Source organism: Chamaea fasciata, unplaced genomic scaffold (assembly GCF_029207755.1).
Source record: "Chamaea fasciata isolate MVZ Bird 193981 ecotype frontalis unplaced genomic scaffold, bChaFas1.0.hap1 SCAF_40, whole genome shotgun sequence".
Lineage (NCBI taxonomy): Eukaryota > Metazoa > Chordata > Aves > Passeriformes > Sylviidae > Chamaea > Chamaea fasciata.
This window is the reverse complement of record NW_027094125.1, coordinates 1,313,174-1,340,453: the sequence shown is the minus strand read 5'-3', so window position 1 is coordinate 1,340,453 and position 27,280 is coordinate 1,313,174. Positions and strand designations below refer to the sequence as shown.

Genomic DNA, 27,280 nt, shown 5'->3' with positions numbered 1-27,280 from the left:
CACAGCCCCTCCCAGTCACCCTCAGTGCAATCCCAGTTGCTGCCACTGTGATCCCAGTATGATCTCAGTTGCCCCAAGCATGGTTCCAGTTTCTCCCTGTTCTTCCAAGAGTGATCCCAGTTGCACCCAGTTACCCCCAGTATAGTCCCAGTCACTCCATAGATGATCCCAGACGCTCCCAGTCATGCCCAGTTGCCTCACTGTAGACCCACTCACTCCCACTTGCTCCCACTTGCCCCCAGCATGGTCCCAGTTCTCCCCAGCATGATTCCAGCTGTTCCCAGTGTGGTTTCAGTGCCCCCATTACGGTCACAGCCATTTCCAGTATAGCCCAGTTGCCCTCAGCATGCTTGTAGTCATTCCCAGTCAGTCCCCGTTGCCCCTGTAAGTTTCCAGTTACCCCAGTACAAACCAGTCACTCCCAGTGATGTCACTGCTGGGATCCCCCAGCCCTCTCTGCGTTCCCCCCATTGTGAGTCTCCTGAGAGGAGCCCCAAGGGCTGTAGTCCCCACCCAGGGTCCCCAGAAAGCCTGGAGGAGCAGAGCCCTGTGCCCCCCAGGAGCCCAAAGTGGGGAGCCCAGAGAGGGGGGGCGCCGCCATTGGCGGGACCCTCAACAGCCTGGAGAGGGGCAGGGGGGACTCCTTGGACCCCCTGCACCCCAAAGCAGAGAATAAGGGGAGAAGGGACTCCAAGGCCCCAACATCCTCCAACATTCCTTAAGCGGGGAGGTGGAAAATGGGGGAACTCTTCAGATTCCTGGGACTCTCAGCAGCCTGGGGAGGGCAGGGACCAAATAGAGCGGGGACCCCCAGTACAAGGGTGACCCCCAGCAGTTGGGATGGGGGGGAACCCCCAAACAGCCAAGGGGAGAGAGCAGAGACAGGGAACTCCTGGGAGGCGTTTTCAGGGCTGAATCTTGGTGTGTGGAAAGATTTATGGACCCCAGATGCCCAATGACCTGTAGAGATTGACTTGGGCAGATGGACCTTCAAACTCAACGTGTTCACCCCTTGTTTTCACCCCAAACCAGGATTTCCCATTCCTAGACATTGGCTGGATGGAGAAGGCTGCGAGGAAGAGGAAGATGCCCCAGAACATCCTGACAGGTCAGGAGATAGTCAGTGCCCCTTTTCCCCTCTCTCCTCCTCCATCCCCCAGCCCAGCCTGGCCCCGGCTGCAGGACAACCCCGCTGCCAACGCCATCCTGCTGGGGATGGACTGAGGGGATCTCCTCCATCTTCCCTCTGGCACGGAGGCAAATCCCATCCTCTCCTTGTCCTTCCTCCCCCAGACAAGGAGCTGAGGATGGAGACCAGGGAGGACAAATGCCCACAGCAGAACCTCGTAGAAGAGGCCATTTTGAGCAACTCTACGGTTTTCAAGGGGGAGGAAAAGCCCCAGAGATCCCAGAGGAGGAGGGGCTCCAAACCCATCCCAGGGTGCTCTGAGGAGGAAAGATCCACCCTGAGCCAGGAAGGTGGCCAGAGCTTCAGCCAGGGCTCTGAGCTGGTGGTCCATGGGCAGGTTCATGATGGGGAGAAGCCCCACAAGTGCTTGGAGTGTGGGAAGGGCTTCAGCCAGAGATCTCACCTGATTAGCCACCAGCGGATCCACACTGCAGAGAGGCCCTACGAGTGTCCCCAGTGCGGGAAGGGGTTTCAGACCAGCTCCTATCTCCTCAGGCACCACCGGATTCATTCAGAGGAGAGGCCCTTCCGCTGCCCCGACTGCCGGGAGGGCTTCAAGTGGAATTCCACCCACATCACCCACCGGCGCATCCACACTGGGGAGAGGCCCTACTAGTGTGAGAAATGTGGGAAGAGCTTCAGCCAGAGCTCCAACTTGATCAGCCACCAGAACATCCACGCTGAGGAAAGGCCATAAAGTGTGGGGAATGTGGGAAGGGCTTCAACCAGAGGTCCCACCTGATCATCCACCAAATGATCCACACTGGGGAGAGGCCCTATCAGTGTTCTGAGTGTGGGAAGAGATTTCACACCAGCTCCAATCTCTTCATGCACCAGCGGATTCACAGAGAGGAGAGGCCCTTCCGCTGCCCCGACTGTGGGAAGGGTTTCAAGCAAAACTCCAGGTTGGTAGTCCACCAGCGCATCCACACTGGGGAGAGGCCCTATGAGTGTCCCCAGTGTGGGAAGAGCTTCAGCCACACCTCTAATTTGACCCGACACCAGCGGAGGCACCGGTAAGTGAAGACCTTGGGAATGCCTTGACTGTGGGAAGAGTTTCCTGCACTGCTCCAACTCCATCCCCCATTGAGGGCCCTAATTAGGCAGAGCCCTGGTGTTCCACATTCCCGGTTTTCTGCACTGGGGAGACACTGGGCTGGTGGTCCTTTTGTTTGGTGGTCCCTAACAATCTTTTGATTCATTTTCATCCCTTTAAAACAACCCAAATTCAGGTAAAATCAACAAATTCATCACAGGCATCTAAAGCATCTTTTTTTAGTCTTTTGGGGGAATCTGGGAATCGGGGAGATACTTTGGAGGGTATGGGGGGTTTAAGGTGTTTGTTGTAGTTGTCTCCATTTCTTGGCACTCCAAAAGACATGGGGGATTGTGTTGTGGTGTGTTTTGTTCTTTTGGTTTGTTCTGTTACTTCCCTGGGTTGTTGGTTTTCTCCTAGTTTGTCCCCACCTAGCCAGTTGTCAATCCTTCCCCCACCTGCCCCTTCCTTCCAGACTGTTCCCTGTCAATCCCCTGACCCTCAAAGCCTCATGGGCTCAGGTGACCCACGCTCCTCCCCTTGTTTTCCCTCTTGGTTTGTCAAATGTAAACCCCACCGTTCACTCCTCCCCTACTCTCTTACCCTTGGCTAAAGATTTGAACCCTCCCCTGAAACCTCCCCCGTTTTAAACGAGCTGGCACACAGCTGCCCCTGTCTTCAGTTCCTGGGCCCTCCACTGGAATAAAACCCTTTGGAACCCAGCCCGGAGCTCTCCCTCTCGTCCTTGTCTCCACCGTGTGCCTGGTAACAGCCCAAGTGCCGTAGAGCATCATCTCCAAGCCGCTCCTTAGGTCATCCTGCTTCTGGGGAGTGTCCCACTCCCGGCGTGGCGCCGTGGAAGGGCCAGCCGGCTCTGGCACTGCGTCAGGATTGATCTCTCAGCTCAAAACCACTCACTGCCACTGAATACTACTCAGTCTCAGCCCAAAAGTACTTGATTCCACAGGCCCTCAGGGTGGAATGGGGTTGGAAGGAGTTTGGGTGAAGTGTGCTGCAAATCTGGAGGGGTGAGATGGGCATTGGGTGGAGCAGGATGGATGGGATGGGGTTTGGGAGGGGTGGGATGGGGGAAACCAGGCTTGAGAAGGGGGTCTTGATGTCCAGCAGGGGTGGGATGTGTTGTGGTGGGGATTGAGAGGGTGTGGTGAAGTCTGGGATGAGACAGCATAAGGTTGGGGATGATGAAGAAAGGAGTAACCCGTTTCTGAGTGAGTTTTTGGGTATTCTGCATTCTTGTAAGAATTTTGGTGCATCCCACGTTTCTGAGGTGGTTTTGGGGCACTCCCCAGCTCTTGGGGGGTTTCCTGAGAGCAGCTCCATGCAGCCCCATTGCCAGGGGTGGGTGCCTTGGGCACCAGCTCAGAGCTGCAGCCAGAGTCTGTTGCTTCGGTGCTGGAGAGCAGAGAAATGATGAATGGCCCCAGACATCTCCAGGGTGTGTTTTGGGGGCCAGGGCAAGTTCTGCGTAAGTGGGGCGCTCACTGCTCCTGCCCCAGCCACTGCAGCCTGTGCTCCAGCCCCAAAGTGGCTGCCAAGGCCCTGGCATCCCAAAAACGCCACCTGTGAGAGGGACTAGAGCAGGTGAGGCTGTGACACGGCTGTGACACTGACACATCCCATGGCCCCGGAACTCCCAGCAGCTGAGAAGGTGCTGGATCAACAGTCCTGACTGTGGATCTCTCTCTTCTCCTGACTTCCTGTTCTCAAAGTCTGGATAACTTGGAGTGGTAGGGTTTAGGGTTTTCTGAGTCAGTGCTTGGTGAAGTGCCTTATCATAATTCCAGGTTTAAGATAAGTTATAAGGCAAGGTAAATACTATTCTTCTGTAAATGGCTAAGTCATAGGTTATAAGTTCGGAGAAATACTGTCAAGTGCTGTTCTTCTGTTAAATTGTGAACTTTTAGGTGTAAGTGAAGGTTAAGATAGAAGTTAAGTCCTGTTAAGTTTGAGCTCTCTTCAGTTTTTAGGCCGTGTTCCTTTTATCCGTGCCCTCACTGTCCTCTTGTCACACACACAGAGGGACAGTTCTGGGTTTGTTTCTAGTTTGATGGCCTGGATTTTGTTTGGTTGTATTTTTTCTTTGCTTTCTTATTGTGCCTCAAGTGTCCAGTCAGGGGTAGAATGACTCTTTTCAAGAAACTTTGTCATGCCTCAGCAGCTGTTCTCCTAACCGGTGATTTTGGTCAAATATGCTAATCTGCTAAATTTGTAAAACTGTATTCTCCCTGGGGGGTGGGTGGTGATGGCTGTTTTGTGGACATTTCCCATATCTGCTTTTTGGAGGTGTCCAATAAAGATCAGCCTTTCTATTACCTCCTCTATAATATTGTCTCCAAAGGGTGATACTTTATTTCTAGGTTCTGTAAGGCATCAACGCAGCGGGGCCTCCTGGCACCCAGGAGACCACTGTGACACAATGACATCTTGGGGAGCCAAGTGTCAGCTGCAAACACAGCGGGGCCTCATGGAAGCCAGGGGCCACTTGGACAGTGCCAGGGCACGTGGAACTCAGTGTCCACTGTGACACAGCACAGCCCCATGGAACTCAGCAGACCACTGTGACAACATGGAATCTCACGGATGCAAGGCTCTGCTTGGGCAAAGTGGGGCCTCCTGGGACACAAAGCCTTTTCCATGTGCCACCTTCACTTGGCTGTGGTGTCCTTGTTTGTCAGCAGTGGTTTATTTGCCCACCTGAACCTCCCTCCATCTCTTCCCCATCACTGGATCTGGCCCTCTCAGTTCTGAACTGAGTGGTGCCTCCAGCACTGAAGCCCCTCATCTCCAGTCTGAGGAATTAGGAACTCCTGGATTCCATGAGGAAACTGCTGACTGGATTTCAGAAGCCATAAACTGCCTCTTTTCTTCTGCAGAACCTTCTGAATGTAACTTTTTTCAATCTCAGCCTTTTTGTCCTTTTTTTTCATTGTTGCATTTTCCTAATATATTCTTACTGTATGTTTTCCGCAAACAAATATCATTACTCACAGTATTTCCACATGAATATCTGCCATTATTCAGTATCTCAATGACTTTCAAAAGCTTTGTTCCTTGTGTATCTGAATAAAATAATGATTTTTTTGCAGATGTGAAAGAAAGAGGCTCCCAGCAGAGCCAGCACAGCCAGGGACAATGGCGCTGGCTCTTTCCACATCTGCTCCTCCCAGCTCCACACTCCCCTTCGCAGAGCCCTTCTGTGGGTGCAAGGCTGGGGTGCTGTGGCAGTTTGGTCATTGTCCTGCTGCGTGTCCGTGCTGTGACCACCCTCCACAGTAAGGGCCTCAAAAGGCAAAGGTCACATGTGGAAGCACAGAAATAACAAATGAGATCAATTCTCTCCTTCCCACCAGCAGACAATGTCCAGCCAGCTCCTGGCAGGAAAGGAGCGAATTCATGCACTTTGTACTTGGTATGAGAAATGTCTCAGTAAAAGACATCCGCAGCCCTCACCACCACCCCCATCCCCCTTCTTTTCCCTCAGTTTATTGCTGACCATGACCTCACAAGGAATGGGACATCCCTGGGGTCAGTCCAGCCCAGCTGTCCCCTCCCTGTGCCCTCAGGAACACTTTCCCACCCCCAGCCCATTGGTTGTGGGGGTTGCAGAGGCGCCCTGGGCAGAGGTCAGGGCAGGGCTGGCAATGTCAGGGCAGAGCCAGGGGGGCAGAGAGATGGGAGTGTGCAGCCTGCAGGGACACAGCGGCAGCTGGGGGACAGCGCAGGACAAGCTGTGCCGGACATGGCCAAGGGCCCTGGCAAGGCTGGCAGTGCCCAGGAGAAGCCAAGTCCTGGTGTCCTGGGGCACAGCAGCCTCTGTGCCACCAAGGGCTGTGAGGAGATACCTTGTCCTGAGGCCCTGTGCCTCCTGGCACAGCCCCAGCAAGGCTGGGCACTGTCAGCCTTTGTCCTGCCCTCAGCATCCCCCTCCCATCCCAGTGGCCTCAAGGATCTGCTGGAAGGAGTCCCTGGGGAGCCTTGGTCAGGAATGGCCCCGGGGGGCTCCTTAATGCTCCCAGGGACTGCAGGTTCTTCAAAGGACCTTGGATTTTGGCTTTTGCCTTGGAGTCTCTGAGAGGTTTGTGCAATCATGGCCTCCAATTATCTGCTTTAATTAGTTCCTTGAGATTCTTAGCCAGTGACAATACTCAGGCTCATTAATCCTTCAAGGTAGTCAGGTTAATTGAAGTACTTATTGTGCCACTGAGTCTCTTAGAGGTTTGTTCAATCTTGGCCTCCTATTATCTGCTTTAACGAGTCAATTTAGAGCTTTGCATTGACACTCAGTGGGCTCATTAATGCTTTGAGATACTCAAGGTGTTTAAGGTACTTTGTTCTTTCCCACACTGAGTCTCTGAGAGGCTTTTGTGCAATCCTGGTCTCCAATTCTCTCCTCCAAGGACTCCATGAGGAGCCTGTTTTGGACATGGACATCAGTGGGACCCATTAATGCTTCCAGGCACTTTGGGTTTTTATTCCGACTTTGACTCCTGGAAAGGTTTGTGCAATCTCCTCTCAGGCCCTGAGGTTCCAGGGCTCAGCACCAAATGCACCACGGGGCTCATGAGGATCAAGCAACTCCTGACAAACCATGGCTGTGCCTTGATTTCCCTCTGCTCTAGTGCAGTTCTTTAGGAAGTCTTTTTTCCTGGAGTAATGGAGAAATCTTTCAAAGAGCTTCAAATAAACCCACATTCCTATTTTCAAGGGTGTGTTTGTTTTGTTTAGAGAAGAAGTGATTGCGGCATTAAGTGGCTGAAATTAACCCAGGGACTCTCCTAAGGAGGTCTGGCCTGCTCAGTGAAGCTGTGCCTTGAGGTCTGACCCAGTATGGACAACCTTGCTCCACATTCCACAAGCCCATCCTGTCTCTCCTCTCTCACCTGGGACCTGCTTTGCTTGGAGAACTGGCTGCACTCAGGCAAAGAGGGGTTTTCTTCCTTTTTTAGCAATCTAAAACTCCTAAATTTCAGACAATCTCCTCAAATGGGTGTGCTAAACCCAAGGTGCCAACAAGGAGGTTCCCCTTCCCCAAGAAACAACCAAACAAAGAATGTTTTAGACACACAGGAAGTTGTACAATAAACACAAATCCAGAGTTGGCTGAAGGCAGAATTAGACCAACTCCTGAAGGACAGACAAACTTTGAACTCCTTGCAGCTCTGAGCTGCAGCTGGGTTGTTGGGAGGTGTGTGAATGTCCCCAGAGTGAGGGGAAGGGAAATGCAGAGAGGCCTGGGAGTGCTTCTGTGCAGACAGGTTGTGGGGAAGGGCACTGCAGGCCTGGCCTGGGCCAGGAGTGAGGGGCTGTGGCCATGGACACTGCCCTGAGCCCAGTGCCTGCGCCTCTTGCCCAGGGCTGGTGTCAGTGGCCAGAGCCAGAGGGGATCCCTTGCTGGGGGCTGTGCCATGGCCACCTGCCCTGTGCCGCGCTGGCTGCTCAGGCGCCGCGGAACCAGCAGCAAACGCCACTGCCAGGGCCAAAGGCAGCTCAGCCAGACAGAAAGGGGCAGTGCTGGCCACTGTTCCCATGGCAGCCCTCCCTGGGACACCACACCTGGGTCACCTGTCCTGGCAATTGCCATGGAAACCCGGCTCATTGGGAATGCAGTGGTGGAGAAAGGTTTTAGTAGGGCCTGTCCCAATAGGACAGAGGGTGGTGGTTTTAAACTAAAGGAAGAGAGGTTCAGATAAGGAGAGATAAGGAAGAGATTTTTGATGATGAGGTTGGTGATCCAGCAGGACAGGTTCCCAGGGAGGTGGTCAATGCCCTATCCCTAGAAACATTCCAGTCTAGCTGGGACAGGGCTCTGAACAACCTGATCTGGTGAAAGATGTCCCTGCTCATGGCAGGGATTTGGATGAGATGAGCACTGCAGAGCTCTTCCCATCTGTGATAAATGTCCTGGAATTAATTCGTGTTTATCATGATATGCTGTATAAAACCATATTTTTAGGTTTAAGGAATGAAACATTCCTGGAAGGACTGCCTTTGCCAGCAATCCGAGAGAGTCGCCCACTCTCGAGACAAAGGAGGGTGGCATCCATGGGAGATGGGGCTGTCTGAGATAAGCACAGCCATCAGCGATCGTTGGCCAGGTGATCAACACCTGTTATCAATCTCTTCTACCTCATCAAGGATGTACATCTGAATACCAGACTCCCAGACGCCCAGACAAAGGCCTGTCCCTCCCTGGAAAAAACTATTCACCAGACCAGTGACCAGAAAAGGAACCCAGTGAATATGCATCAAGAACCAGAGGAACAAAGACGGGTGAAGTAATAGATTGTGCAAACCAGAAAAGGTGTATAAAAGTAGACCCTGCACTGACCGAAATTGTGAACCAGGGGGAATTCGCTGCCATAGGGGCCGGATCTGTGGTTCACCCAGTGCCGATCGCAGGATTGGAACTGTATTTTGCTAGTGGCTTTATCGAGGGGTTTGTTGGGGTTTTTTTTTTTGGTCAATTTTTAATATATTCTTTTGTTTTATGAAGTTGGCTGATCATTTATGACACATTCCAGGATTTATAACCATTCCAGGATTGCATGGGGAGGAGGGGCTGTTCACTGGACTCCATCCACTCCCTTGACTCCTCCTTGTCTCTGCTGGAGCCCACATCCAGCAGCCAAAGCCAGCCCCTTCTCTGGCCTTTCCCCCCTGCCCCAGGGGCTGCCAGAGCCAGGGGGGCAGAGGTGACCTTTGGGCTTTGCAGGGCTCAGGCACAGCGGCTGTGCCAGAGTCAGGGCTGAGGTGACACTGTGTGGGCTGGGGCAGAGCCCAGGCAGAAATGAGCCCTGAGGCAGCAGCTGTGCAGTGGTGGCCACCAGGCCGGGCTGCCAAGGGAGGCTTCTGGCCATGGCCTGGAAGCAGCTGCTGCTGCCAAGGTGCCTTTGGTGCCTCAGGCTCTCCCTGGCACAGCTCCCAGCACGGCACTCCGCACTTGTGCCTGAGCCCTTCCCTGTGTTGGGGCTGGCCTGGGGCTTTTCCTGCAGCAGGATCTGTCCTGGTCCTGGCACAGGAAAGGCAGTTCCTGCTGGAGCGGGAGGCTCTGCCTGGAATGGGCTCCAACAACTCCAGCAAGGCCCTGCTTACTTCAAAATTGCTTCCTAGAGCACTATATTCTAATAATTGTTATAGCTCCTATACTGTGGAGTAAATAACTTTTTAAAATTTGCTCTGTGGTGTAAATGAATCTTTCTGTCTAATCCTGATCAGAATCAATCATAGCTGTATTTATAGAAATGCATCTGGTGTTCCATCATTAATCCTGTGGAACAACTTGCATTTTGGTTCAATTCCACCAGTCCGGTCTTTTACACATAAACCTTTGACAAAGTCTGGGGCTAGGACTGGATCTGGCTGATCCCAGTCTCCTTTCTGAGATGGAATTTTTAACGTCTAGGTGTCCTGGAGGAATTCGAGGGTCCATGGTGGCTGCTGGGTGTCATTTCTCCCGCTCATGACTCAGCAGGAGTTTCTCCCATGAAGAAGTGAAGCTTTTGCCTGAAGCTTTTCCCACTCTGCCCACGACAGGAAGCCCTGTGAGTGTCTGGGACATCCCAGCTCTTTGGCAGCCTGGGCACTCCTGGGATGTCACCGTGGAGCCCCCGTGAGTGCCTGTGACAGATGGGTGCCTTTGCAGCCCAAGGTGCCCTGGGATGTCCCTAGGGCATTGCTGGGACTGCCTCTGACCACAGGGCTCTTGACCATCCCAGCTCAGGCCTGGAGCCAGAGTCCCTTGCCATGGCAACCATTTGCAGTCCCATTTCCAGGGCCATGGGATCCCAGAAGCACAGAACTGGCTGAGTTGGGAGGGAGCCATCAGGACCCTGGAGTGCAACTGCTGGCCCTGCACAGGACACCCCAACAATCCCGGCCTGGCCCTGGCAGCGGTGTCCAAACGCTGCTGGAGCTGAGAGAGCCCTGGAGCTGTGACCCTTCCCTGGGAGCCTGTTCAGTGCCCCAGCAGCCTCTGGGGGAAAAACCTTTCCCTCAGATTCAACCGAAACCTGCCCCGGCTCAGCTCCAGTCGTTCCCTGCAGTCCTGTCCCTGGGCCCCAGAGGGAAGAGGTTCCACAGCCCCCAGCCAGGGACCCACTCCCAAGGCTGTTGCCAGGGTAGCCAGGGCTGGCCGCAGCTGTGATGCTCGGTTTCCACGGGCCGGGCTTTAGGAATGGGATTCCCCAATTTCCTGCTCCTGCTAAAACCGTGCCGGCCCTCGCTGACCTCCAGCCTCCCACTGAAAGTACAAGAGGCAAAAATCCCAGGCTGGGATAAGAAAAATTTATTGAGAACAGCAACAAGATAAGCAACAAATAGGAACAGAAACAATATTAATAACAGAAGGCATAATACAAACGGTGTACATGGTAAACTACAACAACTCCTACTACAACTGACTGGCTCTTCCTGGCCATGCATTTCTACCTGCCTGGAAAGGACACCCTTCTCCTTGGGAGAGAGAGAGAGAGAGAGTCCCTTTCCTGGCCTTGGCAATGACCTGAGTTTAGACTGAATACAATGACAGGGCCATGACCAGACTCTGACGGTCTTCCATCCCACCTCACATCATTGCCAGGGGCAGGGAAAGGGACAGGTGTCCTCCCAGCGGGGATCACAGTGAATGTGGGTCCCCAGGGTCCTTCCCGGTGTGGGTACTCTGATGGGGAATGAGGTTGGAGACACACAGAAAGCTCTTGCCACAGTCGGGGCACTCACAGGGCTTCCCTTAATGGTGCCTCCGCTGGTGTTGGGTCAAGGCAGAGCTCTGGGTGAAGCTCTTCCCACACTGGGGGCACTCGTAGGGCCTCTCCCCAGTGTCGATGAGCCGGTGGGTGACGAGCTGGGAGTTTTGCTTGAAATCCTTCCTGCAGTCAGGGCAGCGGAAGGGCCTCTCCTCTGTGTGAATCCTCTGGTGCCTGAGGAGATTGGAGCTGGTCTGAAACCTCTTCCCACACTGGGGACACTCCTAGGGCCTCTCCCCGGTGTGGATCCTCTGGTGCTTGATCAGGTTGGACCTCTGGCTGAAGCTCTTCCCACACTCCAAGCACTTGTGAGGCTTCTCCCCATCCATGCTGCTCATGGACCACAAACTCAGAGCCCCGGCTGAAGCTGTGTCCACCTTCCTGGCACAGGTTTGGTCTTTCCTCCTCAGAGCACCCTGGGATGAGTTTGGAGCCCCTCCTCCTGTGGGATCTCTGGGGCTTTTCCTCCCCATTGGATTCCTGCACTGCAGAGCTGCTCAAAATAGTCTCTTCCATGAGGTTCTGCTGCGTGGATTTGTCCTTCCCAGTGTCCATGTTCAGCTCCTTGGCTGGGGAAGGAAGGACAAGGAGAGGATGGGATTTGCCTCTGTGCCAGAGGGAAGGGGAAGCAGAACCCCTCAGCTCATCCCTGGCAGGACGGCATTGTCCTGCAGCCGGGGGCCATGCTGGGCTGGGAGTTGGAGCAGGAGAGAGGGGGAAAGGGGCACTGACTTCTTCCTGACCTGTCTGGCTCTCCCAGGGCATCTTTCTCTTTCTCGCAGACTAAACTATAAAATTAATAAATAACTAAAGTTGAAGTATAAAAAAACCCCAAACCAAACTCTGGTAGAGTCAGAATACAACCTGACATTCGGGGAGTCCGTGTCTTGGTAGTGCTCCAATCAAGTTGTACCTGCAGTCCTCCTGGAGTGACAGATGTGGTTTTCCTGAAGCAACACTCCTGTAGAAGGGTGTAGTTTTCCTCTGAAGGTCCAGTAGTGGTGTAGATGGGTCTGGTCTTCCTCTGGGAATCCAGTGGGGACAGGCTCCTTCTGGTGTTTTCAATGTCAGATTATATCCAGGTAGGAATATTTGGCTCCTCCCTCTGGGTGGAGCATCTCACAATGGGATGATGTAATATTATCAGTCATGCAATGAGACTCAATGGCCCATTAACAGAAGATATCTGCCCGGAGGGAGGATGGGTCGTAGAAGAGATAAAGAGCACTGCCCCACCTGGTTTTATCAACTGGCCCATTAGCAGAACATACCTCCCCTTGGAGTTGTGAGGCATGGGTCATGGAAGAGATAAAGAACACTGCCCCACCTGGTTTAAACAGATGGTAAGAGAATACAAACTTTTGGTTACATCTTGCATTGCAACACGAGACAATTGATCAAATGCATATTCATGAAGATTATACACATTTAAACATGTCTTTGAGTGCACATTTTCGTGGAATTCTTTAGCTTAGTTTGACCCCTGACCTCATCTTCCTAAAGCACGTGTCACAGCGCAGATGTGATTTTGAGACTTTTGTATTTTATTTCCTCTCGAGGCTGCCTGGTCTGGTTTGACAGTTATTGATGGCCAAAGGGTCGGTGGTGGATTCCTCTTGTCTCTTTTGGTGTTATTTGTCAGAGGTTTTTTTTTCAATGTTATCTAATCATCCAGACATTTTAGGCAAGGTTTTTCTTTCAATCAACATCAGCGATTTCTCTATTGTCAGTCAGTTAAAGAAATAAAGTCATCAGTCATTATTTCACAACCACAGTCACTTGTGCAAAAGTTAATTACACACAGCATATTTTAATATTTTAATGTTATTATTTTCTATTAAACAATATCATTTATAGTTATGGTTATATTTATGGTTATGTTTATCATTTTTATAATATATATTTATTGTTTTACAATGTACTCTATTTCAATATTTAGCAAAACCCTAAACTATAATACATTTATCACACTGAAATATGCAATGTCCACAGGGATTAGAGTAGTACCAAAAAGGGATGACAAATTATACTATATCAAAATCAGTTAAAAAGAGATGACAAACTGTACTACATCAAAATAATTTGCAAAAGCCAACACAGAACAGCAAAAGCTAAGAACTACACAGTTATTTCCAACAGGTCTCCTGGCCTAACAGAACACCAGGGCTGTGCTAAATTTGCAGATTTAAGGAATTACAAGTATGCATGCTAGGACTACTAAGGATACATGAAAGGTATGTAAATGAAAAGGCAAAAAATCATCTTGACAGATTAAGACTGTCTTGGGTTAAAAAGTCATATAAAGGTGTAAAACAGAAAAATCCTCAGTCCATGCTCTGCAATACTTTACCAACTCCAAAAACTGCTGTCAATCTTTCTTTTTTTGGTCTGGGGTAATGGTACATGTCAAATTCCTCGTATTCTTTCTTGATTGATGCACACATGTAACTCTCCAGTCAAAACCTGTCCCAGACATTTTCCCAACTACTTCACCTTTTTCTTTACCAACTGCGCCTTCTTTTCAGACACTCCAAGCCCCCTTTTCTAGCAAGGAAATTAGGCAGCTTCACAGAAAAAAAGCCTTTTCAGCTACCTTTTCCTACTCTCCCCAAAAAACCAAATGTAATTCAAATTTTAATTCAAAATCTAATTTTAATCCTAAATGCAACAACCAAATTCCTGAGGGTGAGGTAAATTCTCTTCATATTTTCTGTGTCATTTCTCACCGTTATTAATTTGCATTCCCACTTTAGCCATCAAATCCCTCCCCAGTAAATTACGCTCAAAATTAGGAACAAAATTACGCTCAAAATTGGGAACAAAGTGGAATTTGTGCATTTCAAACCTATCCTTCACCTCTACTAAAGTGCACTCACTCATCCTATCCACTCACCGCTTGAATAATCACAGATGTTTTTGACAATTTTCCCTCCTTAGGAATATAATTTAGGGTTTAAGGATAAAAAATTAACAATCCATCTCCATTATCCTCTGGACTTCTATCTGTCCATGATCCCATTGTCACTCCTGGCTACTTCTCTCCCTCCTTTCTCTTTTCTCTTCCACGCAAGCCTAACTTTAAACTTTCTCCACCTTTCCTCCCCATTTTCTTCCTGAATTTCCCAGCTCCGGGAAACAACATCTTTTTTTCCACACAACAAGAGATGATCCTGGTAATTCTCTTCTTATCCTCAGCCACTGTCCTCCTACTCAAGCACTATCTGCTCCTTCATAATTTGTCAAGTTATTTATCCCTGCTCTTTCCAGTCTAACACCCACCCCAGTCCTGGGGGATTCTAAACCCAGCAGTGGGGACTCCACCCCAACCCGTGGGGGCTCCAACCCTATTATTCCTTAAGGGTATCGTTGCTTTTACCCAGGACTAAATCTGGGAGACCCCAGTCTTCTCGGGTCTTTCAATCCGCCCTCGGGGACTCAAAGCCCACACCTCTCACAAGTACGACTCAATCAAGCAGCAAACACCTGAATTTGGTGCAGGTGGTTCTTGTCTGCCCCTGCCGTGAGCCAGAGGACAGCTGAGCTCCCCCTGAAAATTCAGGAATCCTGCTGACAATAGGTTTTGTTTCTCTTGTCTAGGCAAGGCAAAGGTGCATCCTGCTTCTTAGGCATGTGATTAATATTTGGTGACTCCTAATAGTTAACTCATGCTTACATGAGTGAACTATTGATCACCTCCTTTCACAGGCTGTGCCGGGCTCTGGGCCAGCAGAGAGGCCGGGCAGGGCTGGCCATGGCCAGCAACAGGCCCTGAGCCCCACAGGAGGATGGAGCTGGGCCACAGCCAAACTGCCCCGCAAACCTGGGCTGAGCAGCCGGGGCTGCCAGCGCCTGGGGACAGAGGCTGCCATGGGTGACAAATGTCCTGGGCCCCCTCCCTGCTCTGTCCATGACACCAAGGGCACAGAGCAGCCTCCTCTGTGGGCCACTTGCCTGTTTTCAACGCCTTCCACAGGCGCCGGCCCTGCCCCACAAGGCCTGGGCTGAGTCCTGCCCCTGCACGCTCCCACAGGCTGAGATGGACACTGATGGTTTCTGTGCCAGGCTGTCTGAGCCCAGCCCAGCTCCCTGCAAGCTGTGCCAGCTGCCCTGAGCTCTGCGCAGCACCAAGGGCCTCTCCCCAGCACGGCCCAGCCGGCTCTGGCCCCACAGCTCTGCTCAGGGCAGGCGGCTCTGGGCAGGGGCCCCACGGCCTCAGCCCCTCGCAAGGGCACAGCAGCAGCTGCAGCTCAGAGAGGGCTCAGCCCCAGCCATGGGGAAGGTGCTGGGCCAAGGGAAGAGGAGGCTCCCTGTGTGCCCTGCTCCCCTGTCCCTGAGGTCCTGAGAGCTCTGCAGCCCCTGCTGCCATCCCATCTGCCCAGGCCAGCACAACAGCCCCGGCCTTGGGGCCCTGCGGAGCTGCTCCTGCTCCAGGCCCAGGGCCCATCCCAAAGCTGGAGCAGACAAAAAACTGTGCCCATTGCTGTTCATTCCTGCTCTGATGAGGATGGATCCTCAGCCCCTTGGAGGTTGCTGATGAATTTTACTACTGCAAAGGACTCTTCTTTCTTGAGCTCTTCCGTACAGGAAATCAGTGAAGAAAGCTCAAAAACATTTGTTCAAAAAAGTTGAACAAATCATGTCCCTGAGAATAATTTAATTTTTCAGTTATTCTATGGTTAATTAGATTTCAGAAGTGTATTCAAAGTGAATATAATATATTGAAAACAATGCAGAGAGAACTGTTTTGTCCTGTGAAGTTTTCCTTTTCCTGTTTATAGATTGATATCAGCAATATGCAATTGATATTGACCCCCAGCACCTTCTGATGCAGTCTGAATAGATATGAAAATCAAGACCCTTCATGGCTGACAATCCATCAGACTTTGTCCCCAGGCCCTCCCCACAATTTCCCTCATCCAACCCTTGGCACTCCTATGGATCAGGAGCAGTGTGGCCAGCAGGAGCAGGGCAGTGATTCTTCCCCTGTGCTCAGCACTGGCTGGGCAGCACCTCAAGTGCTGTGTCCAGTTCTGGGCCCCCCAAGTTAGGAAGCACATGGAGGGGCCGAAGCATGTCCAGAGAAGGGAAACAAGGCTGGTGAGGGGTCTGGAACACAAGTCCTGTGAGGAGGGGCTGAGGGAGCTGGGGTTGTTTCTCCTGGAGAAGAGGAGGCTGAGGGGAGACAAGGTGGTGTCAGGGCATGGGTTGGACTTGACGATGCCCAAGGTCTTTTCCAACCTTGCTGATTCTGTGATTCTCTGAAACCACCCTTGCAGCAGTTGCAGGATGACGCCTGGGCCTCCTCTTCAGAAGGTGCAGCAGCCCAGGTCCCTCAGCTTCTCCTCATAGCCCCAAAGCCCATCCTGTCAGTCTTGCAGTGTCTGCAGCTTCTCCTCATGGCCCAGAACAGGGAGCCCCAGAGCCAGACACGGCAGCCCAGATGTGCCCCCCTGGCCTGTGGTGCCTCTGGCAAGGGAGCAGCGCCAGGCCCTGCAGGAGCCTGTAGACAATTCCTGAAGCACTTGGAGGGTGATCCTGCTCCCCAAGGGACGTTCCCATGGTGCCAATTTAGAAACTGAAATGGGGAGTGGAGGCAGAGGGGAAAGGACAAGCAGGGATTGGCTGTTTGCAGGGGAGAAAACAGGGATGGGCAACAGGAAGAAATCTGGACAAGGGAAGAGTAAAGAAAGCCAAGGTGAAGCAATGGAAATGCTCAGGGTAGTTTGGGGGTGGCTGCCAGGCAGTCCTGGCTCTGAGCAACAACATCTGCAATGTCACAGGAAACTCACAGTTGATGGGAACAAACTTTCTGGCTGACTTCCGAGGGCACGACAAAGCTGAGTGGTTTCCGTCCTGTCCCCCAGCCCTTCCTGGCCCCAGGGGCTGATGGCATTTGTGCTCCCTCAGGTTCATCTCCCCACACCAACACCATGGGGGTGCTCAGGCCTGCTCTGGGCACTGCAAACAGGGGCTCCTGAGCCTGTGCTGCCGTGTCTGTGCCTGCAAGGATGCGGCCCCTGTGTGAGCTGGGGGAGAGGCCAGGGCTGCAGAGGGGGGATGTTGTTGGCAGGTGCATGAGGACGCTCTGGGACGCTGCCTTGGGGTGTCCAGCACAGTGGGGATGGATCAGCCCCTGCTCTGCTGCTCCTTCCCGTCTCCCCCAGGGACCTTGCAGAGTCCCAGCTCTGCTGTTTGCCCCCAGCCTGCCCACGGCCACCCTGGGGCTGCTCACAGGGCTTTTCTGTGCAGAGCATTGGCCTGGGCGTGTTCTGGAGAGAGCCTGGGCAAGGAGCCTGGAGCCCCCAGGCCCTGCCCTGAGGCGTCAGAGCTGCCCCAGCAGAGCCCATGGCCTGTCCCTGCTGCAGCCCCGGCACTGCCACCCCCAGCCCTGTGCCCGGCACCGAGAGCACTCAGGCCCTACAGCAACACCAGGGCCAGGAGGGCAGCGGGGCAGGGCCACGGGAGCAGCACTGCCAACACCAAGGGCTGCTGCTCCTGGGCACAGCTGCTGTGCCAGCACTGATCTGCCCCCAGCTCTGCACACAAACATTGCTGCTGCAGCTGCAGAGAAGGGAACAAAAGGGGCAGCTCTGCAGGAAACTTGGCTGGGAGATCCTTGAGTTCCTTTAAAGCCACCAAGAGTGCAGCCCCTCATTGACACAGTCTGTGGCCACAGAGGAGGTGGAGAGAAACAAAATGGGAAATGGCACAGAGAGTGACACTTTTTGAGAACAAGATTAAAATATAAAACACTGGAAAAAAACCCCACAACCAAAACAACAAGAAGCATCAAAGAAGACGTCTATTACAAGTGATTGGCAGAAATTGCCAGCAGTTTAATGTTCCCGAAAACCATCCAGTCAACAGACTCCACACTGCAGCCTTGAGCTCCTGGTTCCTCAGGCTGTAGATGAGGGGGTTCAGGGCTGGAGGTACCACCGAGTACAGAACGGACACTGACAGATCCAGGAATGGGGAGGCCATGGAGGAGGGCTTCAGATGAATAAACACTGCAGTGCTCACAAGCAGGGAGACCACAGCCAGGTGAGGGAGGCAGGTGGAAAAGGCTTTGTGCTGTCCCTGCTCAGAGGGGATCCTCAGCACTGCCCTGAAGATCTGCACATAGGAGAAAACAATGAACACAAAAGAGCCAAATAATAAACAAGCATTAACAGCAGTAAGACAGAGGTCCCTTAGGTAAGACTTGGAGCAGGAGAGCTTGAGGATGTGTGGGATTTCACAGAAGAACTGGCCCAGGGCATTGCCATGGCACAGGGGCAGGGAAAATGTATTGGCTGTGTGCAGCAGTGAATAGAGAAAGGCACTGGCCCAGGCAGCTGCTGCCATGTGGGCACAAGCTCTGCTGCCCAGGAGGGTCCTGTAGTGCAGGGGTTTGCAGATGGCACATAGTGGTCATAGCACATGATGGTCAGCAGGAAATACTCTGTTATAGCGCAGAAAACTAAAAAAATACTTGGGCAGCACATCCTGCATAGGAGATGGTCCTGGTGTCCCAGAGGGAATTGTGCATGGCTTTGGGGACAGTGGTGAGGATAGAGCCCAGGTCGCTGAGGGCCAGGTTGAGCAGGAAGAAGAACAGGGGGCTGTGCAGGTGGTGGCCGCAGGCTACGGCGCTGATGACGAGGCCGTGGCCCAGGAGGGCAGCCCAGGAATGGGCAGATGCCCAGGAAGAGGCAGAAGTGCAGGAGCTGCAGCTGCCGCGTGTCTGCCAATGCCAGCAGGAGGAAGTGGCTGATGGAGCTGCTGTTGCACATTTGCTGTCTCTGGGCATTGGATACTGCCATAGAGAATAGGATAGTGAAGATTTAGAGGAGATAGCTGTATCCAAAATCAAAGCCATTTCCTCTATACCGTCCCCTTGAACACACAGACACCCTTTTGTGTTCCAGAATTCTGCAGTTCTCTTTATAAGCTCACACATATCTCTCCTGGTATTCTTGGATATTAGAAACCCTCTGCATTTCTGCTGCCCCCAGGGAGAAGAGAGCAAGCTCTGTGAGGGAAAGTGATGAGTGGAGAGTGAGGGAACATGGTTTGTCATTCCGACTTGTTTATAGAGTTTCTCTGGTGTTATGGTTTAGGTTTGCTTATCTGAGTCACAGCACCATTTATATGCTGGTTTTACATTTGCCAAATTTGTTTGCTTACTGGGAGATAGGATTTTGGGAGAAAAAGGCAAAAGCAGGCTCAACTTAGAAGTAAAAACCAATAGATTTTATTAACATACACTAAGAGAAGAAAATCAGGAAAGAAAAAAACCCACAAATTAATTTCTAAACCCAATCCTTTCTCCCACTACAAACTGTTCATTTTCTACCAACCATGTAAAGAGGCAAAACTCAGAACTCTAGGTCAGCACCACTTATAAAACAGTCTTTCCTTCAGTCTTGGAGAGAGAGAAGTCACTCCTGTTGTTTGGTAACTTTCCCCAAGAGAAACAGTCTGCTTGTGCCTTCCAACTCACACAAAAGCATCCTGCCCAGGAGATTCTGCAGTTGTGCAGCTTCCCACATCATGTAGCCTTTCCCATGACTACATATGGCTGTAGATTCACAGACTGGGGTGGTACCTTCTAAAAATGAGCTGTTTCAAAAAAAAAAAAAAAAAGCAAAAGACACTTTTCAACTCAGGGAACAGAGATGTCAGTTCTTCACTGGCTGAGGGCTTCTTTTATTCTCTCTCTATTCAACCTCTTATGGGGTCACAAAAATCACAGCTGCTAATTCAATATTCACTCAGCTCATCACAGATGCCTTTGCTCAAATCCACAAATCATCTCCCTAGTTTATATTGTCCATGATTTAATAGATTATTCTAGCATATTACAGCCTGTTACCATAATCCATAGAAGATTTTCAGCCTAGAACAAAGGCAACTTGTCATCTCTACCACTTAAAAGTAACTCTTCCTTTACTGACTTTGAGATCTCTATATTGTCTTTTTTACATGTCTCCAATTTGGCCTTTTCTCTCATCTCTGAGAAGGGGTAGAGTTTAAGAAAGTCTCAATCTGTGTCAGGAAAGAGTTAAAGCTTGCAGCAGCCCAAAGGTTTCAAAGCCATGCCGGTGGGGGGGAGGCTGGTGGATGCCTTTTCTTCCCCCCCTCGATCTGAAGGTGAGCGGCTCAGAGCTGCTCTGTAAGGCCCAGCGTGGGTTGGGGAGAGAGATCCCATCCTCCCCTCGGGCCACGGCTGCCGGGGCACGGCCCTGCCACGACCGACCGGACCCGATGATCCCTGCTGAGGCCCCAGACACGGGGCCAGCCCTGCCAGACTGCAGCACTGCCAGACTGCAGCACTGCCAAACTGCAGCCCTGCCAGACTGCAGCCCTGCCAGACTGCAACACTGCCAGACTGCAGCAATGTCAGACTGCAGCCTTGCCAGACTGCAAGACTGCCAGACTGCAGCCCTGCCAGACTGCAACACTGCCAGACTGCAGCAATGTCAGACTGCAGCCCTGCCAGACTGCAGCAATGGAAGACTGCAGCCCTGCCAGCCTGCAGCCCTGCCAGACTGCAACACTGCCAGACTGCAACACTGCCAGACTGCAGCCCTGCCAGACTGCAGCAATGTCAGACTGCAGCCCTGCCAGACTGCAACACTGCCAGCCTGCAACACTGCTAGACTGCAACACTGCCAGACTGCAGCCCCGTCAGACTGCAGCCCTGCCAGACTGCAACACTGCTAGACTGCAACACTGCCAGACTGCAGCCCTGCCGCCAGCAGCCGGGGGAGAAGGGCTCAGCCGGCCCTGCCTCCTCTGCGGGCAGAGGCTCTCGGAGGCCTGGCCGGGCCCGGCCGCCCTGGGGCAGCGGGGCCAAAGCCGGGCCCTCCTTGACTGCCCACGATGTTACCTGGAAGCCAGCTGGGCGGAAGAGAAGAGGGCTCGAACTCAGTCTCAGCTTTATAAGGATATTACTAAAAGTCGCATTCCGTTTTCTGAGTGGTCAAAACTACATGCCAATCCCAGAACCGGCCCCTGTAAGGTCCCTGTCCTTTCCAAAGAATTCTAAGGTCCTAACAGAGAAATATTCTAGTAACCATTAAACCAAACTGTATTAACTAACAGACAACCAGAATTCCTGGAGAAGAGATGGGCTCAGGTGGACACGTTCTGCTGCAACAACTACAAGATCATGGCCATGTCTCTTGGCTTGGATGCTCCCAGAACACCTAAATGCTCCTGAATATTCCCCTGAACCTCAAATTCATGCTCAAAACCCAGTAAAGTATTCAGCTTTAGATCTCTTTGCTAAGTTTCTTTATTTTTAATCTAGTTCTGGGTGTTCTGATAGCAAAATCATGGAAATTATTCAGGTGGGAAAAACATATCCTTGATCATCCTACTTAGCTTGATACCATCAGAAGAAAAAACAGAGCAGAAAAGATATTTTTTGGCAGTAAATGAAAAAAAAAATCATCGCTTCCCAATTAATTTGCAATGTTGATCAGAGTCCTGGTAGCTGTTCTTGCCCCTGCGTTCATCCAGGTGTCTGTGGAGATCCAGGGCTCTGCCCAATGGGAGTCCATTGATGGGGGATAGGGTAAAAGCAGTGCATGAAGCTCTTCCCACAGTCGGGGCACTCACAGGGCTTCCCTTAATGGTGCCTCCGTTGGTGTTGGGTCAAGTTAGAGCTCTGGGTGAAGCTCTTCCCACACTGGGGACACTCATAGGGCCTCTCCCCAGTGTGGATGCGCCGGTGGGTGACAGGGGTGGAGTTGTACTTGAAGCCCTTCCTGCAGTCAGGGCAGCAGAAGGGCCTCTCCTCTCTGTGAATCTGCTGGTGCACGAGGAGACTGGAGCTGGTGTGAAACCTCTTCCCACATTGAGAACACTCGTAGGGCCTCTCCCCAGTGTGGATCATTTGGTGGATGATCAGGTTGGACCTCTGGTTGAAGCCCTTCCCACATTCCCCACACTTGTATGGCCTTTCCTCAGCGTGGATGTTCTGGTGGCTGATCAAGTTGGAGCTGGTGCTGAAGCTCTTCCCACATTGCTCACACTCATAGGGCCGTTCCCTGGTGTGGATCCTCTGGTGGTGAATCAGGTGGGATCTCCGGCTGAAGCTCATCCCACATTCCCCACACTCGTAGGGCCTCTCCCCAGTGTGGATGCACCGGTGGGTGACGAGGGTGGAGTTGCGCTTGAAGCCCTTCCTGCAGTCAGGGCAGCGGAAGGGCCTCTCCTCTGTGTGAATCCGCTGGTGCTGGAGCAGATGGGAGTTGGTCTGAAACCTCTTCCCACACTGGGGACACTGATAGGGCCTCTCGCCAGTGTGGATCCTCTGGTGGCAGATCTGGCTGAACCTCTGGCTGAAGCTCTTCCCACACTCCTGGCACTTGTGGGGTTTCTCCCCATCATGAAGCTGCTCAGTGACCACCAGCTCAGAGCCCCAGCTGAAGCTTCGGCCACTGTTCTGGCACAGGTTTGGTCTTTCCTCCCCAGAGCACCCTGGGATGGGCTTGGAGCCCCTCCTCCTGCGGGATCTCTGGGGCTTTTCCTCCCCATTGGATTTCTGCGCCGTACGGCTGCTAAAAACACCCTCTTCCATGAGGTTCTCCCCTGGGGATTTGTCCTCCCTGGTCTCCATCCTCACCTCCTTGTCTGGGGGAGGAAGGACAAAGAGAGGATGGGATTTGCCTCCGTGCCAGAGGGAAGGGAAAGGAGATCCCTTCAGTGTATCCCTGGCAGGACGGCGTTGGCAGCAGGGTTGTCCTGCAGCCGGGGGCCAGGCTGGGCTGGGAGATGGAGCAGGAGAGAGGGGAAAAGGGGCACTGAGTATCTCCTCACCTGCCTGGCTGTGCTGGGGATCATTCCTCTTCATCACAGCCTTATCCTACATCCAGTCAAGTTCTGGGAATGGGAAATCCTGGTTAGGGGAAATACAAGCGATAAGCAAATTGAGTTTGAAGGTCCCTCTGCCCAAGTCAATCTCTAGAGGTCATTGGGCATCGAGGGTCCATAAAAACCTCTCAAACACCAAGATTCAGCCCTGAAAATGCCTCCCAGGAGTTCCCTGTCTCTGCTCTCTTCCCTTTGGTGTTCGGGGGTTCCCCCCTGTCCCAGCTGCTGGGGGTCACGCTTGTATTGTGGGTCCCCTGTCTACTCAGTCCCTGCCCTCCCCAGGCTGCTGGGAGTCCCAGGAATCGAAAAAGTTCCCCTCTTCTGCCTTGCCACTTAGGGATGCTGGGGAATTTGGAGGTAGGTCCTGGGGTCTTTTCTCCCCTTATTCTCTGCTTTGGGGTGCAGGGGGTCCAAGGAGTCCCCCCTGCCCCTCTCCAGGCTGTTGAGGGTCCCGCCAATGGTGGCGCTCCCCCCTCTCTGGGGTCCCCACTGTGGGCTCCTGGGGGACACAGGGCTCTGCTCCTCCAGGCTGCCTCTGCCAGCAGCTGCCACTGGCAACTCCCAGTGTCCCCCCAAGGGGCATTTTTCACTCAGCTTTGCAGTTCTTCATTCTCCAGATATTCCCCCTAAAAAAACCCAACCCAGGGACCCCACAGGATATCTGGGCCCAGCTCCCCCTCCCCAGTCACCTGTGGGATGGGGGGTGACCATCCCATGGGAGGGGGCCTGCAAATTCAGGGAGTGCTCGACCTCATGGTTCTTCTCTTTTCCCTGATTCTCCTTTGTCCCTCCTCTTCCTCTTCCTCCTGCTTCTCCTCTTCCACCCCTTCCTCCTCCTCCTCTCTAACCCCACCTCCTTCTCCTGCTTCCATCCCTTCTCGCTCTCCTTCTCCATCTCTCCTCTCCCAGCCCTCCTCCTCCCCCAGGCGCAGGCACACCCTGGGTGCCCCGTTCCCAAAGCCCTGGCAGCCACAGGAGGAGCAGGGATGGAACCAGGACAGGTTGGGATGGGCAGCGCGGGGCTCTCGGCTGCTCCGACCCGCTGGGGCCGGGGGGAACCCGGCCCGGGGAAAAGGAGAGGGAAACTGGGAAAACTGGGCGCTGCACATCCACACTGGGCCTTGCTGGGGACCCTGGCTGGGCACTTCCAGCCCTTGGGGCTCCTCTCGGGAGCTTGGATAGCTGGGAGGGGGGAATGCAGAGAGGGGTGGGGGATCCCCGCAGTGGCATCACTGGAAGGAACTGGGCTGTACTTCGTAACTGGAACATTACACGGGCAACTGGGAGTGACTGGGAATGACAACAAGCATACCGAGGGCAAATGGGATATACTGGCAGTGTCTGTGACCATAATGGGGGGACTGAAACCACACTGGGAACAGCTGGGACCACGCTGGGGAGACCTGTGAGCAAGTGGGAGTGACTGGGTCTGCACTGGGGGCAGCTGGACATGACTGGGACCGCGCTTGGAAGGACTGTGATTATATGGGAAGTTACTTGGACAATACTAGGAGCAACTGGGTGCAACTGGGACCACACTGGGAAGAAGAGGGAGCAACTGGAACCATGCTGGGGGTAACTGGGATCCTACTGGAATCACAGTGGGAGAGGCTGGGTCCTGCTGGGGGAGACTGGGATCATACTGGATCTTATTTGGGGACACAGAGGTTGCACTGAGGGTGACTGAGAGTGGTTGTGAGCATCTGGGATCAAGCTGGAAGCAATTGAGGAAAACTGGAAGGAACTGGGAACATGCTGGGAGCAACTGGGATACACTGGGAGAGACTGAAACCACACTGGGGGTAAATGGGAGCAACTGGAATCAGGCTGGATGATGATGGGAGCAGCTGTGCCCATGCTGGGGTCCTGCTGGGATCCTATTGGAACTGGCTGGGATCATACTGGGAGTGACTGAAATAGTACTGGGAGTGTCTGAGAGTGACTGGGATCCTACTGGACTCAGACTGGGAATGACTGGAAAGGTGCTGGAAGTGTACTTCCATGACTGGAAGTATACTGGAAGTGACAAGGTGCAACTGGGCCCACACTGGGAGTGACATGGAGTCACTCTGGGCATGACTGGAATCATACTGGGAATATCTGGAAGTTACTGGGGTGACTGGAACCAAACTGGAGGTGACTGGGTGCAACTGGGATCATCTTGGGAGGCACTGGGATTACAGCAGGTGTGATTGGATCCTGACTGGGGGTTATTGGGAGTTACTGGGAGGAAAATGTGGACACCTTGGGAGCAACTGGCATCAACTGGAAGGCACTGGAACCATGCTGAGGGGAACGAGACCACAACTGGGGCAACTGGAAAAATACTGGGAGCAAATGGGACCACACTTCGGGCAACTGCCAGAAACTGGGATCATGCTGGAGGCAACTGGGAGTAACTGGGAAAGACTGGGGTCATTCTGAGGTAACCAGAACCTGACTGGGATAACTGGAATATACTGGGAGTGTCTGAAATCATACTGGGGGGAATGGAACCACACTGGGAACAGCTGGGACCATGGTAGGGGTAACTGGGAGTGACTGGGACCATGCTGAGAGGGACTGGGACTATTCTAGGGACAACTGGGAACATACTGGGAAAAACTGGGAACAACTGGAACTATTCTGGCAGCAACTGGCATCATAGTGGGAGCAGCTGGGCCAATGCTGGGTGAGACTGGGATCACACTGAGACTGACTGGACTCACACTGCGATTGACTGGGAGTGGCTGTGAATGACGGGAATCACAATGACACAAACTGGGAATGACTGGGAACATTCTAGGAGAGACAGTGATATACTGGGAGACTGGAAGTCATGGGGATCCTACTGGAGGCTACTGGGTTCATGCTGGCATTGACAGGGAGACACTGGGATTACACGTGAGGCAACTGGCATCATACTGGGATTTTACTGGGTGTGACTGGACCCTGCCTGTGGGTTACTGAGAGCTACCAGACCCATGGTGAGGATCAACAGGGGATACACTGGGAGACACTGGGAATGACAGGATGCATACTGGTGAAAACTGGGGGGTACTGGCAGTGACTGGGATAAAACTGGGAGCAACTGAACCTTGCTGAGGGAACTGGCAGTGTCTGGCAATGACTACAAGGGCAACTGGGATATACTGGGAGTGTCTGAGACCATGCAAGTGGTGACTGGGACCACACTGGAAGCCACTGGGAATCTGCTGGGGGTAACTCGGGGTGTGTGTGAGGGACTGGGGCCCTGCTGGGAGAGACTGGCATTATACTGGGAGGCACTAGGACTATACTAGGGGCAACTGGGAGAACTGGGAACACAGCAGACGATAGTAGGAGGAACTGAGAGCAACTTGGACCGTGCTGGGGGAAAACTGTATCATAATGGGGAATGATAGGGAGTGATTAGTGAAGTAATACCGGGAGCAAGAGAGATCCTACAGGGAGTGAGGGGAAGTGACCAGGATCATATTGGGACTGACTGGGCTCATACTGGGAGTGCCCAGGAAACTGGAACCACACGGGGGGGACAACTGGGCTCATCCTGGGAGCAGCCACTGCCGGCACCGGGAGCCCCGAACCCCTTTCCCGGCCATCCCGCCCCTCCAGCCCCAGCACCCCCAACGGGGTCCCGGCAATCCCAGGGGTCCCCCCCTCTCGGGGTCCCCGCTTTGGGCTCCTGGGGCTCTCCTGTCTCTGGGGTCCCGCTCAGGGGGTCCCCAAAGCCCGGATCTCTGCCGGGCTCCCCAAACCCGGTGTCCCCCCGCCGGTCCCGCCGCTCCCCACGTGGCCCCGGCAGAGCTCGGAGGGCCTGGCCCGGGAAGCCCAACCCCCACCTGGGGGGACCCGCATTCCCCCGCCCCCCGCCGGGGCTCTGCCGACACCGGGACCCCCCAAAAACACCTCCCGGGGACCCCCCCGGGATATTTGGGGCGAGCTCCCTCTCTCCGGGCACCTGCGGAATGGGGCCAATGGTGTCCGGGCGAAGGAGCTGCCGATTCAGGGAGCGGGGAACGCACGTGGTGCTTCCTCTGCCTCCTCCAGGTCCTTCTGCTCCCCCTCTTCCTCCTTCTCTGTCCCTCCTCTTCCTCCTCCTCCTCCCAGCCAGGACACGATGGCCACGGGCTGGGTCACTCCAGACTGAGATCGGGGGAGCGTAAGTTTGGGGGGAACAATGGGAAGGGGGTGGGAGAGGAGGCACAGGGGGATGTGGGACCCACTGAGGGTCCCCCAGTTCAGCCCAGGTGCCGGCGCAGTCCCAGGGATCCCCAGTTCAGCCCAGGTGCCGTGGCAGCCCCACAGATCCCCCAGCCCCGGCTCCCCGCGCTGAGCCCCGCTCTGGCTGTGCCGCTCCTGCAGCATCTGCAGCTCCCTGGTGGCCCCGTGCCAGTGCCGGTCGTTGTGCCGGCTCTGGCCATCCCAAAATCCCGGCTGGGCTCT

At 53.3% G+C, this 27,280-nt stretch overlaps 2 pseudogenes; both read right to left on the bottom strand.

The window, feature by feature from the left end:
- Positions 1-27,280, bottom strand: part of LOC136303663 (uncharacterized) — a 265,948-nt pseudogene that overhangs the window by 139,972 nt on the left and 98,696 nt on the right.
- On the bottom strand, positions 17,780-18,765 carry LOC136303635 (olfactory receptor 14A16-like; annotated as a pseudogene).